We start from the raw sequence: 13467 nt of genomic DNA, 5'->3' as shown, positions 1-13467 counted from the left end.
TCTCCACGGTCTATATGGAGATATGTTGGCTACCTGGTCGGGGGTTAAGGGAATGGTTTGGTAAGAGTCTTGCCATTGTTCAGTGTATAGATCCTGCAAAGGACCTGGGTCAAATTTAGTAGGACCTCCTTCAATACCCAATGGTATTGGATGGCGGGGGTCCAAACTCTTTGATCCCCTCATATGTAAACTACTATTAAAACTTTAACCCGGCTACTTAGGATTGTATCCCTGCTGACTCAGACTACTTAGCCGAGGGTAACGTCACCTTCAAAAGAGGGGCATGCCACATTATGCATTAATAACTTAATTAATTATCTTTCAATAATCCGACCCTTTAGGATTATATCCTTGCTGACTCAAACTACTGGGTTGAGGGTAACGTCACCTTCAAAAGAGGGGCCTACTACAATAACTAACATAATCTCTTAAAAAGTGCAAAAGTGCGGAAATAATCAAAGGTTACACTAAAGGCGAGTCGGATCCAAGTGATTCATCTTGTCTATCTGTTTTTTCTTTTATTTTATTTTTCAGCATTTTAGTTAGTTTCATTTTTTCTAGTTTAAAAATCTTTTTGTCTAACTTTTGATTTGATTAGACGTTGAGGATAAACCGGTATTAAAAGCTCTTGTGTCCTTGGACGACCTCGGTATCTTACCAACACTATACTACGCTCACGATGGGTGCACTTGCCCATATGTGTGTTTAGTGTTAGTAAATATCGTGTTTTACAAATTTAAAACTTGGCTAAAAAGTGTAAAAAGGGCTTAAAATATACATTAAAAATATATTACACTACACACGCATCACTCATCCTGCATCGTGTCTACCCAGCTAGGTTCTTAAGAGCCATATTTGTTGTCTTCGGCTCAATATATGAGATGAAACATGAGAATAGGCATGTATTGATGACTCCTGTCTTGCTTCTGGTTAAAACTCCAGCTCCCACAGGTCCAATCACATTCTCGATAGGATGATCACGTTGGACACTTGTAGGAATAGCAATTTATGGAGCAGTTCCAGTCGGTGGTAGATTAATCAGGTTCCAAATTGCCACCGGTTCTGTTTGATCAGTAATAGGTTCCTCTGTCGAATCATCCGCAACATACTCATCAGGAATAGGACCACCGAAGAACATGTCATTTTGGTTGTTCAACGAATCTTCGTCATCAGATGAATCTAAAGCTTCCCCTCATTCATTGAGAATGTCGGAGTAATCTGGAGCTACTTGAATCTCAGGTGCATATATTGAAGATGAGGCGATAGGTGTGCGATCCCCCACAGCTATATAATTCCCCTCAAATTCAACATATCCCTCTTCTTCAGCGTTATATGTAACAGTCGAGGGCCGAGAAGCAACATTCGAAGGACCCGAGTTACCTGCATGAACAACATGAGTATCATCAAGAATATATGAAGATTTAAACAGATGAGCATAATTATAGAGAGTGAATGGCCTGTTTCCAGCATCAGTCTGATTTTCCTCGAGCCATTGTACGACGAAAGACTCAACAATCTGTCTTGTCATCTTGTTGTACCATTATAGGCAGTTTTGTTCTCATGTGCAGCTTTTCTAGCATATCCAATGAAAAAGCACTCATTTCCCCTAGCATCAAACTTTGGTATAGCTTCCAAGTGCAGAAGGGTGCATGGGCAACCAAAAGCTTTAAAGTGCCCAACATAGGGTTTCTCACCAAACATCACTTCGTGAGGCGTCTTCATGCGTGCTTTGTTTATAATCACTTTGTTTTGAACACAGCATGCTGCATTGATGGCCTCATCCCAGAAGAAGACTAGGAGCTTGGAATCACATAGCATCATGCGGGCCACTTCAATCAGGGTTCAATTTCTTCTTTCGGCAACTCCATTTTGCTGAAGCGCTGTATTGTCTAGCGATTCCCCTTTCAGCACAAAAGAAATTCAACTTAACATTCTAGAATTCGGTTGTAATACCTCGTAAAATTGTGTCCAATAATGTGTTGATACGTATCCCTAACCCTAATTATGTCAAATTATGACTAGGAAGGACTATTGTTGCCAAACAATGAAAAGATGTATATGGAGGGACTAAAAGTGTTAACATGCTTAAACTAAGCCTCTGAATGACCTTTTACGGTATTCGTATTCTTTAACGAACCACTTGTTGGACGTACGAAACCGTTTGTGTTTTAAATCAGAAGTTTGTGAATTGAAGGGTTAAAAGCGTCAACATGTTAATTATACCTCTGAGTGACCTTTTAACGAACCCGGAGCTTAATGATGTTTGGTTATACTTTCGGGAATATCTACAACCTAACTTAAAGGGTTAAAAGTGCTATTTACGAAAGTTATATTGAGTTAAAAGGTTGAGGGGTTGATCTTGCCAAGTTGTAAAGTTGTGTTACTGAAACAATGGGTCCTTGCGGGGCGCGAAACCCTTGGGTCTGCTCGGTCGCGTGGCGCAACGGGCATGTCTGTGTAGAAAGTGTTGCACAGCTGCCAGCTCTTCCTTATTCACCACACATACTACCCTATGCACACATAATTCGAAACCATGAGATTGTACCTGGTATTAAACACATCCCTGGACACCTGGAGTGATCTTGCAACCTCCCAAACACCTGGCTTGATCCTCCAAACTCAGCTCCAAGTATAAATAGGTGCTTTGGTGGCCGTAATTCCTTACACCTTCTCAATTCTTTACTTCTCACTCTTTTGGAGATTCCCAGCTGAAGGGAGACACCACCTTAGTTCTATTTTCGAGCTAGGACCCTTTGTAAGTGTCCCTAACTCCGGCTTTTCATTTTATAAGCTTTTCAAAGCCAAAAGTCAAGCTTTTTTTATAAAAGCTTTGACTTTCGGTTTAGACCTTTATGGTGCAGCCATTGTTCAAGGCAAACATGGCTACGTGATCGTAATTAGGTAGGTGTTAATCCCTCAAAAGGGCACCTCCTAAGAATCACTTTTGCTTGGTCAATTGACGGGTCAAATTTATTAAAATTAAAAAGTCATACGGGTCAGTTTTGAAAGAAATTAGAATCTGATAATGTAGGTGTTATAAAATATGTTTTATCACTTTAATAACTTGATAATAATTATTAGAACATGTGTAAACATGTTCAACCTGTCAATTCCAGGTTTAGGGTCGGTTTGCAACCGAAAGTCATGAAGTTTAACTTCTGCTTTGACTTTCGATTCTGACCCAAATTAGATTAGTTTCTTATTGTTTTAAGGTTCCACTATGACCATATTATTATGTAGTATAATCCTATGAGGTTATATTACATGGTCATATAGTAATCTCAGTTTATTTGCAAGTTCCGTTGTTATACTTAATTTTTTACTAAAATGCCCTTCTTTCAAAATAAGGTTTTAAACTTTAATGAGCATGCAAATGAATTATGTACTGATATGTTAACATGTTTAACATATTTTGATGTTATAAGTCTGATCACAAAGTGAGTTTTTATATATGATCGTAAATTATGTCTTTAAAGGACCAAAATGCCCTTATGGCATCTAAATTGGTTTTAAACATAATTTCACCATAAAACTCATTACATACTGATGTGATATCATAAATAGGATTATTTGGGAGAGCACTCAAGAGCTTTTTGTTAACTATAGAGTTCTGTAGTGGCATGTCATGGGTTCTCATCTCACTGACCAAGGCAACAAACCTTTGAATCTGGTTCTCAAGTAACTCTCCTGGATAATGGTTGAACAAATTGAACCTCTGAGTCAGCATATCCCTTTTGCTCTCCTTCATCTCTTCATTCCCTTCATACATTGCCAGCAAAGCATTCCACAGTTCTTGAGCAGACGTGGCATCCCTAACCCCAATATCAATCTTTGGTGCCAATGCTGAGTGTAGCATTGCAGTAGCCTTTTCATCAGTGGCAATCTTCTCACAATCTTCCTCAGTCCATTCGGTTTCAGGCTTAGGTGCAGTGGTTCCCTTTTCATCATCCACCACGTAAGTGAGCACAGTCGGTCCGTTCAAGATGGACCTCCAAGCCTTTGGATCCTTGATTTTCATATACTGAATGAACCTGAACTTCCATTCTGAGAACGATCCCCCCAAGATCAGCCTGGATATCCTATTGTTAGTTCCAATGATATTATCGAGGTCCTGAATAATAGCAGCCTTATCACTCAATGCCAATTGATTAGTTTGATCCATTTCTGAAAAACAATTAAAATTATAAGTGACAAAACAATTAAGATAATTCAGTTTATTACAAGCCTTTATGGTTACAGTTCAATTCGATTAAAACAGTCCAGAAAGGTCCAAAGTTCTGTTGCACAATCCAAAAGGGTCAAACTTAGGTCGCACACTCAAGAGTTACAAGCAGAAACCGTACACTCCAAAGATCAATGATTAACCGCACACTTCCAATGTCGCACACTTTAATCCAGAGACCAAGTCACTGAATTCGCACACTCCAAGAGGTTCAGATAGGAGTCGCACAGTCCAAAACTAAACACGCACATTTGAAGATATTCAAAAGAGTATCGCACACTTGAAAAAGTTCAAGTAACTGAGGTCGCACACTTCAAGTCTAACCCGTACACTTGAAGAAGTCCAAATAATGTCGCACACTATTAACGTTGAACCCTCACACTTTCAAAGGAGTCAAAACAAGCCGCACACTTCAAAATGTGAACTCGCACACTGTCAAACAATCCAGGTTAATTTGCACAGTCCAAAGTCTAAAACAGTAGACCGCACACTTGACTTGAGGTCGCACACCCTTTTATTGGACCACACAGTTTTACAATTTGGGCCTCACAATTGTTCAAATGGGCCCGTACACTCTCCAAAAGCCCAAACAAGTTTCCAGCACACTTCTTGTCGCACAAGTGTTCCCGCACACTTATTTTTGGAAATCAAATCAAAGTTGTTCCAACTAATTCTCCGAAAGATCAGGACTTTTGTTTATTTATTTATTTATTTTTTTGATCTTTTCGATGATTATCTTCAACCAACTTTCTAAAAATCCTGCAAAATCACTTAGTCTTGCACCAAAAACGGATCAAATGCCCAGTTTAGATCAAAAACTTTATGAATTTTATGATAACCTTGAACAAAAAATCCAGAACTTTAAATATTTAATAACAATTTTGATAAAAAAATCCAAGATTTTTGTAATTTTCAAAAATGCTGATTTCACAATTTCAACCTTTTCAATATCAAAACCTGATTTTTAATACCAAAGGCAGCCTGTTTCAAGAATTTTGCACCAAAACGGAATGAGTTTCAAATTTTAAAAACCCGATGTTTTGTTTCACAAAAAAGGACAAATCTGGGGTTTATACTAAAACATTAACAGTTTGTTTCTAGGTTTGATCCTTTTCTTCGGTCAGGTTTAAGAGACAAAAATTAGAGCTTTTCAAGAAGAAAAACCTGCACAATATACTTCAAAACAAGATGAATCAGTCGAGCAAAGATGTATGGATTAAACAGATTCGAACAAAACAGAAAACCAAACCTTACTAGTTGTCTTTGAGTCTTCGAACAGCAGCGAACACACGTCCAATCTTCAAGATATCCGATCCAACCGAGCCTTCGTCAGACTACTTAGGCTCTGATACCAATTGTAAGTCCAGAAACACTTAACAATCGGATATCAAGACACCAAACAAGTAGCGGAAATACAAGAATGATGTAGAAGATTGAAAGTAATTGTATTAATTCAATAACAAGAGCACACGATCTAAGATGACCGTCTGGTTGTAACGCACAACGTTCCTGAACTTTAGACGCTTGGCAAGTACAATCCCTGAACCTCTAATTAGTTATCAATTTTGGTCCCTGTAATTTATGGAGTTGATGTTTTGAACTTTTGGTGTGAATCTTGTTGATACTATGATGCTTGACTCTCTATTCTAGATGCTTGATCCTTGACACTTAAACTATGAGACTTGATACTTAATCTAGATATTTGACTCTTGATGCTTAATCTAGACACTTGATTCTTAATGATTAAACTAGATACTTGATTCTTAATACTTGATACTTGGACTCTTGATTCTTGATACTTGAGAAACTATGATTCTTGACTCTTGAAACTTATTCGGTGCTTGACTCCTTAAACTCGTGAAACTTGATTCTTGGTTGAACGAGAGACTGGAGCCATGTCACTGGCGGAATCTATGAAACTTGGAACTTTGCTTTGAAATGTAATCTAGATGCTTTATCCAAACTATATGCAACGCAAAGCCTAACCTAACGCGCAAAATGAATCAAAATCGTGAACGCGGAAAAGATGGATTGGCCAGAGTGGTCGTCCGATCGGATGACCACCCGATCGGATGACCGTCCGATCGGATGACCACCCGAATGGGTGACCACCCTATCCATCTTGCACCGCCTTATCACCCTTTCTAACTATAAATAGACCTGTCACATCACCACTTTGAGTGATGTAACAGCTCTGCTCGACCAGACACACACACTCTTCAATTCTTCACTTCTCTTGCTGATTTCGGTATGTTTTAGGCTAGATTCATGTACTTTCTTAATCTACACACCATTCTCTACATGATTCTCACTTGAAATCACACTTTTCACCGTAAAATCTCTCGGATCTGAGTTCTTGAGGGTGATGTCATCATGGAGGTTGTACAAACTGACATGTGATGTCATTCTAAGCAAGATCTAGCTCAGATCTAAGATGATTCATACGTTTTTACACTAAATCTAACCAGAATCTAAGCTAAATATAGACTTATTCCTATAAAACTTGAATATCATCACCTTTTCTCAAAACATTTACTTTATTCAGAAGAAACCGGGTCTACACTAACAGTAGATCTGATGAATAGTCTAGAGTGGGTGTCGATCTAAGTCCTTACTGGAAAAGACGAGCAAAGCACGAATTCCGACATAAACCCATCAGGGACATACGACTAACCGGACAGGGGTGGTTCCCACCGATCAGAACGGTTGTGAACTGATAGGTTTACCGTTGTCTCAATACGTGTCGTACAGTCACTATTAAACTAGAAACTTAGAATTTTCACAAAGTTGGTAACCAAGAACAAGGGTCACCCGATCGAGCGGCAACCCGATTGGACAACCATCCCATCAGATGACACTTGTTTTGAAATCCTTTAAACACTTGGTAACTTTTAAGGGTTGGAAGTCTTGATCGAAGGACAACCCGATCGGACGAGCAACCCTCCGATTAAGGTGATCCAGGGTGCTAGCCATTCGGATCGAATGGCCATCCGATCGGATTACCATCCGATCGGACAGCCACCTACTCACTTATGCTTTCCACTCAAGTGGCAACCCGATCAGATGGCCATCAGATCGGGCAGCCATCCGTCTTCACAACACATAGGAGTCACCCGACCGGCTGACCATCCGATCGGACAGCCATCCGATCAGACAAGCCATCCGATCCAGTGACCAACTTGAAACCTATGCAACCTCGTTACTCTACTCGACTCTTATCCTATTGTAATCTAATCAGGCTAATTCTAAAAGAGCTCCCTTTGATCCAATAGCAATTTGTACTGTTTAGCAATCACTGTGAGTATACTCGATCCCCTTTTTACCTTAAACTTTTGGGGTGTAACATGTATTTTATGAAACTTAAACTTGAATCTTTGAAACTTATACTCTATCGTTTGTGAAACTTATGATTCTTGATTCTTGACTCTTTGTGCTATGTGACGTTTAATCCAGAGTGTGTAGTTCCGCCTTAGCAATAATAGCGCTATAGGAGATGCACCTCTCCCATTATTCTCGAGGGGATATTGTTAGGAGGAGTCTAGTTTGCCTTGAGTCTTGGGTAAACACTAAAGCATGAGGATACTTAGGCTATCACTACGTGGACTGCGACACTAACACGGCTGAAACTATTTTATTGTTTACACTGTGGATATGAGTTGTTTTTAATCTATTATTCTATCATCAAACTTGTATACTCGCCAATACTTTGGTATTGATATTTTAATACAGGTTGTAGGCTGATAGGATGCTTTGGAATGCATGGAATCCAGCTAAGAGATGCCTAGAAACGTCACCTAGTTAATTTAGAATCTTTTGAACATTTTGAACAATATTCATTATGGTTTGTATTGGATATTTGATTTGGCCGTGTATGATGTTATGATGAATCTGATTTAATTTCTATTGAAACAAATAGTGTTATGAAATCTCATGAGCAATCTGAACGCCTAGTGCTCGCACGCCGATGTTTCCGCCATCAGTTGGGGTGTGACACTGGTACTCAAGTCGCACAAAACACCAAAGTTTCAATGAGAATCAACAACGTAAAACATAAGAGGAACATCCTATTTATAGTTACATAGGATGCCCTAGTACATCGGGCCAAGCCCATACTCGTTAGACCTCTAAACCGCCAACCAAGCCCAATAGACTAATCGAACCCAAACCAAACAAATAACCCAAGACAAACGTAAACCTAAACTAGTTTATGCCCTTACATATTAAGTGGGTTTTGATAAATGACGATGTTTTTAGTCTCTTTTTGCGTGTGTTTTAGTCTTTGTATTGTTTTGAGTTTTTGATATATAGACATGTGTATGCTTGGTTTTGTAGGTGGAGCGCTCCCTTAACAATGAAGTGGTGCTCGTACGAGTCCTCACCCCTATTTTTGTGTTTTTTTCCTTTTTAATATTTTAGCTTTAGGTTTCTTTTTTATTATCATTGTTTTTATCACTTTGTCTATGTTTCTGTTTAAACTTTGTTAAAAAACGACCTGCCCCTCGCTGTAGAGCACTGTATAAGAACATTCAAAATCTTTCCTTTCAAATATTTGTGAGTGTGTTCTTTATATTATAAAAAGTGGTTGTGAGTGAGAAAAGAGAAAATGTTACTATTCATCTTTATATTTAAGGAGACACTGTTCACACTCTATATTTTTTTTAATATATTTTAAAATTTTGTAAATGGTTGTGAGTGAAGGAGAAAGAAAAAAGTAATGATAAATGTATAAAAATTATTATTTAATTAAAAAGAGAAAAAATATAGTGATTTTTAATGTAATTATAAAGTACATAATATAAAAGCTTCCACTATTCTCATACCTCCAAATCTTATTTTCACATCCCTTCTCACTATATTTATATATATATAAAGAAATAAAATAGAGGGGTGTGTAAATATCAACTTCTATAAAAGCTTTCTCATAGAGGGTGGAGATATAATAGGAAGTTTCTTTGGCTAGGAAGGCTAGGAAGTAATCTTGACCATCAATTAATTTAATCAAGGGCTAAGATTAAATGATGGAAATGAAGGGAAGAAAAAGATGCGCGTGGGTTTGTGTAAGGGTATTGTAGTCAATTCAGGACAATAGTTTCTCTCTCCTCCAATACCCCCTTATTTTTTAAACGTTAATAACTTTTTCATACAACATTATTTTTTTATAAAAATTGCACCAAAAAAACGAGCGTTTTTTTATCTTTAAAACGAGTATACTATTGCCATATTTTCGAAAAAAAATTTCGAAAACCCAGTTGTGTAAAACGCAATGGAAAAAAACCCAGTTGCGTAAAACGCAATGGAAAAAAACGTAAAAAAATGACTTTTTTCTAAAACACAATGAACCAAAAACACAAATAAATGTCTTATTTCTAAAACGCAATGGCTAGAAAACACAAAGAAATGTCTTATTTCTAAAACGCAATAGCCTAAAAACACAAAAAAATGTATTTTCTAAAACGCAATGGATTGAAAACACATAAAAATGTGTTTTACCTAAAACGCAATGCACAAAAAACACAAAAGAAATGTGTTTTTCTAAAACGCAATGGATCAAAAAACACATAAAAATGTCTTTTTTCTAAAACGCAATGGCCTAAAAACACAAAAAAAATGTTTTTTTTCTAAAACGCAATGGACTAAAAACGCATAAAATGTGTTTTACCTAAAACGCAATAGACTAAAAACACTTCAAAATGTGTTTTTCTAACCAAACTATATAAAACGCAATGTTTACTATCATTTGGTGGGGTATGAGAAACAAAAAAAAAATTCAAACCAAATTCATTTCTAATTTATCAAAACCAAAACATAAACAGACAACAAATATATAAAACGCAATAAGAGACAAAATCTTATAATCATCACAAAGCATCAATTGAATAGGCTTAGGTGTCATTTCCAATACCAAGAGTAAAAGAATTGCTGTAAAAGTCTATACAGATAGTCTTTTCTCATAAAACGCATTCACTCAACCAACCTTTTTTAAAAAGGGGAGACATTATCTTCACACTCCAATGCCTTAATCACCTGCAAAAATCGCTTCAAACGAACTGTAGTCTCTTCGTCACCAAAGCCCAAGAACATGCAGACATCATGCACGTGTTCGTCTTCGAATATCAATGGTGTTGCGAGTGAGAGTGGTGAAAATGATGGGGAGGGCTGTGGTGGCGGTGGGCGATGTAGTCGTGGCGGTGGGCGGCGACGGCGGCGAAGACGGTGGTGGCGGTGGTGGTGGTGTTGGTGTGGGGGTGAGATGAACTGCAAAAGAGAAAACGCACTGGTTTTTTTTAGATTTAGGGTTTCATAAAGACTAATTTGTGGTTGACTAAAATACCCTCCTCTTTATTTTTAAATTTTGCCACGTGTCATAATTTTATTGCTTCCTATCCTTCCTAGCCAAATTAAACTTCCTATTTGATCCTGTCCCTTCTCATAGAAGGGAATATGAATACTCTAACCCACTACATCTGAATTCTCCTTTTTAATGTTATTTTGTGAAACTTTTTTGAAAAAAAAAAAAAGTTACTATATAATGAGTATTATTCAACCTTTAAATCTAGCATCTATTCAGTTAGGATTCGACATCTTTTTAAACAGGATATCTTAACTCGTAAGAAAGATCTTTTATTAAAGGGGAGGGGCATCCATATACCTAAGTCCTACCAATTTTGCCGCTACACATCACTTTGACAATCCACTACCTTAAAATACACTCTTTGGTGACACCACTATCCTAAAAACAATTTTTATGATCGAATAAAATCATTTTTATTCACAAAATTTAGACTTCAATAATTAACAAACTAAAATATCCTAAAATTATTTAGAATTTTTAAAATTTGTATAGTTATCAAATTTTCAAATTAAAGTTTTAATAAATATTATATACCATTTAGTTATTGTAGAGTTTAATTTGTAATTCTAATTATTGTAATGTTTAGTTTCTGTAATTTTAACTATTGTAATATTTAGACTATGGGGTAGGTTGGGGCGTGGGTTGGGTACAAACGTTCACGTCACCATCCCGGGTGAGCTTGGGTTTCGGCGTGGCCCCTTGGGCAGGGGTTTCAGCCTGGGCGTTGAGCGGGACTACGAACATGACATGGTGGAACCTCGTTGGCCAAGACTACTAGCCGTTTGGGCTAGCCGTTGGGCATGAATTTAAAAAAAAAAAAAAACTTTTTTTCCTATATAAAACCCTAACATATTTAACATTTTTCTCACACAATATCAAACACATAAAACACAATCTTGCCATGAGTTCTTCAAGTTCAAATGAATCGTCATCATCATCTGACGATGGTGCGAAAATATTTCTAAAAACGATCGCGACGGTGGTGAAAGCTATCGTGGAAGACGATGAGGAAGAGACTTCGAAACCTAAACGGATGAGGTACATTGCTCGTGAACGGCACACCGCTAACAATTTGTTGGTAAGCGATTATTTCTCAGCCGAACCTAAGTATGATGAAAAAATGTTAGGCGTCGTTTTCATATGAGTAGAAACTTATTTTTAAGGATATCTAGGGATCTTGAGGAGAAGTATGTTTTTTTCCAACAAAAACCGGATGTAACCGGGAAATTAGGATTTAGTACGTGGCAAAAGGTCACGGCCGCACTTAGACACTTAGCGTACGACAATACTTCGGACATTATGGAGGACTGTTTAAAAATGTCTGCACGTGTAGCTAGAGAAAGTCTTCACAACTTTTGTTCATGTATTTTAGAATTTTATAAGAAAAGATATTTGAGAAAGCCGTCATTCGGTGACATGCAACAAATATTGGAACATCACGTCGATTATCATGGGCTACCCGGGATGCCAGGTAGTTTAGATTGTATGAAATGGCCTTGGGAACTTTGTCCAACTGCATGGCAAGGCGCTCACACGAGTGGATATCACGGGATGCCAGCCATCATGCGTGAAGCGGTTGCGTCCCAAGATCTTTGGATATGGCATGCGTTATTCGGTATGCCAGGTTCACATAACGATATTACCATCATAAACCACTCGTCCCTTTTCAATGATCGGGTAAATGGTATAGGACCCAAAGGAAGTTTCTTTGTAAACGGGGTTGAGTACGTGTATGGGTACTACCTAGTTGATGTATTTACCCGGAGTGGGGGTTTTCGTAAAATCGTTCACAAAACACGGTACCATAGATCCAAAGAGATTAAAGTTTAACAGGGTCCAAATGGCTGCACGTAAAGACATCGAGCGAGCGTTCAGTGTTTTGAAGAAAAGGTGGCGAATATTGACAATGCCTTGTCGACTATGGGACAAGGATCAGATTGGAAACGTGATGTACGCATGTATCATTCTTCACAACATGATTTTGGAGGATGAAGGTAGAGCGATTGTTACCTACTATGATGACGATGACCCCCGACCAGATAACGTAACAGTTACAGACGAAGATAAATCAATAAATGAATTTTTGATCAAGTCATGGATATATATCACAACCTTCAATCTGATTTGGTGGATCATGTTTCAACCATTTCTGGGTTCGAAACCGACAAAGACGGCGATTCAAACGAAGAATGATTGTTTTTATTTTGATACTATGTTTTTTATAATTATTATTTATGTTTATGTATATATATTTAAAATATATATATATAATGATGTGGTTTGGCCACGCCACCTCAGCCATGCCCACCATATCCCTATGAAATTGGGTTTCGGTATTGGATGCCTCATAATCCACCTGGATGCACCAAACCCACCATACCCCATAAGCCACGTCCACCATACCCCACGGTCTTAATATGATTTTTTAATTTTTGGAATGATTATCTAGTGATTTAGTTGGTAGTTTAAAAAAAATAATGCTGTAAGAAAATGATAGTGACTTTAGACCACTTATTTCAACTCTACCTTAATAATTACTCTAAAAGATTATTATATTCAAAGTAAAACTTTAATGTTGGTGCATTATCTTTGGATTCCAAAATCAAAGTAGATAACTAAACAGGCATAGAAGATGAAATAGATGCAAGATGACACAGATACAAGATTAATTAAACATACGAAGGGTGCTATATCATAACCCATCATTAAGAGAAAATTATCATCAATCATCATACATAGATGGAAGAAAGAAAGCCAAGAACCATGAGTCCGTTTCAAGCACTAAATTTAGCATCTCTTTCAACAAGTTCCTTCAACTCATTAGGAAGATATTTGGTTTCGAGTAAATTGCCATTTTAGTCCCTGAGTTTTGTCCAAATTTGCCATTTTAGTC

This window comes from Helianthus annuus, chromosome 15 (genome assembly GCF_002127325.2).
Source record: "Helianthus annuus cultivar XRQ/B chromosome 15, HanXRQr2.0-SUNRISE, whole genome shotgun sequence".
NCBI classification, from domain to species: domain Eukaryota; kingdom Viridiplantae; phylum Streptophyta; class Magnoliopsida; order Asterales; family Asteraceae; genus Helianthus; species Helianthus annuus.
Note: the sequence above shows the minus strand (reverse complement) of the source record.